General features: G+C 40.2%; 1 non-coding gene across 1 annotated transcript; it reads right to left on the bottom strand.

Moving 5' to 3' along the window:
- Positions 1-391: 391 nt before the first annotated feature.
- On the bottom strand, positions 392-463 carry trnae-cuc (transfer RNA glutamic acid (anticodon CUC)). Its single transcript has one exon. It is a non-coding gene; the product is annotated as a tRNA-Glu (tRNA).
- Between the last annotated feature and the right edge of the window lie 2689 nt (positions 464-3152).

Genomic DNA, 3152 nt, shown 5'->3' with positions numbered 1-3152 from the left:
ACGTCAACCCGGATGCTTCACATTTATACATCCTGTGAAATATCTGTCTCATTGTTCAATCTGTGGTTTAGTTAGACACCACCATGGAAAATGTACAAAGATTTCAAAACTGTGGCGTGGTAGCATTTCACAGCGTCTGAACACGCAACAGTGAAACATTTTTTTTTAAACCCTAAGACCAAGAAACAACAACAAAGAAATCTAAAACAGAAAAACAGCAAACATTAAAAACTGTAGCCTACATTGAAACAAAGACATGAGGCAGACACAAGGATAGCAGAAAATAACACGGAAGACGTTCGCTTTCAAATAAAACTGATGAAATGTGGATTTACATACTCCTTTGTAGCGTTTAAAATATGAGCCTTGTTTTAATTTAAAAAACAGTTTGTTCCCTGACCGGGAATCGAACCCGGGCCGCGGCGGTGAGAGCGCCGAATCCTAACCACTAGACCACCAGGGAAAGCTACTTGAATCAAAACAGTTTGACTTTTGTATTGATTACTCAGCGCTGAGTTAAAACTGTAAGTTTAACATGTCGCTCTTTCTTTGAAAGAAAACAATAACCACAGATAAACGTTATCAGTATCTTTGCAATGACACATCCCAAAACGGTGTGTACGGCCTCCACCTTTCAGCACTGTAGGCTTTCTGTCTGGTAAACAATCACACTTTAGTGGAAGTTCAGTGATGCTTGTGGAGACTTTAACGTTAGCTGTATGGTTTACAGCTAGCCAGCTCTGGCCTTTAGTCCTTCGGAGTTCAAAGTCAAGCTGTTCCACTCTGATGTTGATGAAAGACCGACTGGCATGCAGAAACAGCGGCAGGAGAGGGTTGGGCGGGTGGAACCACCGCTAAAAGTCGCCAAAACAGACAACTCTGAAGGTGGGTTTTCGATGATACGTAGGGTTGACAGGAGGAGCCAAGGACAAAGTGTTGCATCAACAATCAGGTATGTACAGCAAACATCAACCACACATTACAGAGGTAACAGGCAGGTATGTACAGCAAACATCAACCAAACATTACAGAGGCAACAGGCAGGGTGGTCTGTGTTGTATTACGTTCACTACTGTCATACAGAAGCCACATCTATCTATCTGTCTATCTATCTAATGTTATCTATATATATATATATATATATTTACAGTATCTATCTATCTAGTTAGTTAAATAAAGGTTAAATTTAATATGTCTATCTCAGTCTGTCTAATGAGCCAATGCCAATAGCTAAATGGAGTCCATCAGTCATAACTTTTAGCTACCTATTTGTCCATCATCATGATTACTTTAATGCGTCTCTCTGTGACAAAGTCTCTGTCCTGGATGGAACCCTATTCCCTATACACTCAGGGCTGCCAACCTTTGAAGAAAGCTTGGAGTGAGATTTTGGGGTGCTGCCCAAGGAAAATTGTACTGTTTTAAAGTGAATTTCCTGCAATTCTACTTATTTTGACATGGAAACAAATCACAGTTAATGTGTATTCAGAATGTTTTGAATATTAAATGAACACTCAAAATACGACAACTTTGTCACTTTGAGATTTTGGGGGGGATGAAATTTAAAGTATGCAAATATTTTTTTCAACAAATTTTGTAGGTGGTTTTACACTTTATTCAGACATTAAATGAAATCAGAGAGCAAGACAGGCAAATAGAGAAAACAGTAGGAAGCTCAGTGGATTGATTCCTGTTATCTAGAAACAGTGGGAAGGTCAGTGGATTGATTCCTGTTATCTAGAAACAGTGGGAAGGTCAGTAGATTGATTCTTGTTCTCTAGAAACAGTAGGAAGGTCAGTAGATTGATCTCTGTTCTCTAGAAACAGTAGGAAGGTCAGTAGATTGATCTCTGTTCTCTAGAAACAGTAGGAAGGTCAGTAGATTGATCTCTGTTCTCTAGAAACAGTAGGAAGGTCAGTGGGATTGATTTCTGTTCTCTAGAAACAGTAGGAAGGTCAGTAGATTGATCTCTGTTCTCTAGAAACAGTGGGAAGGTCAGTAGATTGATCTCTGTTCTCTAGAAACAGTAGGAAGGTCAGTAGATTGATCTCTGTTCTCTAGAAACAGTAGGAAGGTCAGTAGATTGATCTCTGTTCTCTAGAAACAGTAGGAAGGTCAGTAGATTGATTTCTGTTCTCTAGAAACAGTAGGAAGGTCAGTAGATTGATTTCTGTTCTCTAGAAACAGTAGGAAGGTCAGTAGATTGATCTCTGCTCTCTAGAAACAGTAGGAAGGTCAGTAGATTGATCTCTGTTCTCTAGAAACAGTAGGAAGGTCAGTAGATTGATCTCTGTTCTCTAGAAACAGTAGGAAGGTCAGTAGATTGATCTCTGTTCTCTAGAAACAGTAGGAAGGTCAGTAGATTGATCTCTGTTCTCTAGAAACAGTAGGAAGGTCAGTAGATTGATCTCTGCTCTCTAGAAACAGTAGGAAGGTCAGTAGATTAATTTCTGTTCTCTAGAAACAGTAGGAAGGTCAGTAGATTGATCTCTGTTCTCTAAAAACAGTAGGAAGGTCAGTGGGATTGATCTCTGCTCTCTAGAAACAGTAGGAAGGTCAGTAGATTGATCTCTGTTCTCTAGAAACAGTAGGAAGGTCAGTAGATTGATTTCTGTTCTCTAAAAACAGTAGGAAGGTCAGTGGGATTGATCTCTGCTCTCTAGAAACAGTAGGAAGGTCAGTAGATTGATTTCTGTTCTCTAGAAACAGTAGGAAGGTCAGTAGATTGATCTCTGTTCTCTAGAAACAGTAGGAAGGTCAGTAGATTGATCTCTGTTCTCTAGAAACAGTAGGAAGGTCAGTGGGAATGCTCTGCACAGGAAATACTTATATTAATGGTTGATGGCAGTGGGTGACCAAATCATAGATTGCAGTCTCCTTGTCCATAGACTGCTTTCAAGGTAAGGACACAAACATTTAGATTTTAGTACATTTTAGGTGAGCTATCTCTTTAAAATAGGTCTGGAACAAAATCCTGCTTGCTCTCCAGGAAATGCCACGACGCCCACGGTGCAATTTAGAAGTAGCCCAAAAACCTGCAAAGCGCGACCAAGAGTATGTGAGCGAACCAGAGCTGGAGTGGAGCGAGAAGCGGAGCAGTTTACTGCAGCTCGGAGCTCAGGGTGAAGAAGCATAGTAAGATGATCAGAAC

This window comes from Salmo salar, unplaced genomic scaffold (assembly GCF_905237065.1).
Source record: "Salmo salar unplaced genomic scaffold, Ssal_v3.1, whole genome shotgun sequence".
Classification (NCBI taxonomy): Eukaryota; Metazoa; Chordata; class Actinopteri; order Salmoniformes; family Salmonidae; genus Salmo; species Salmo salar.
Note: the sequence above shows the minus strand (reverse complement) of the source record. Positions and strands in the feature narration are given on the sequence as shown.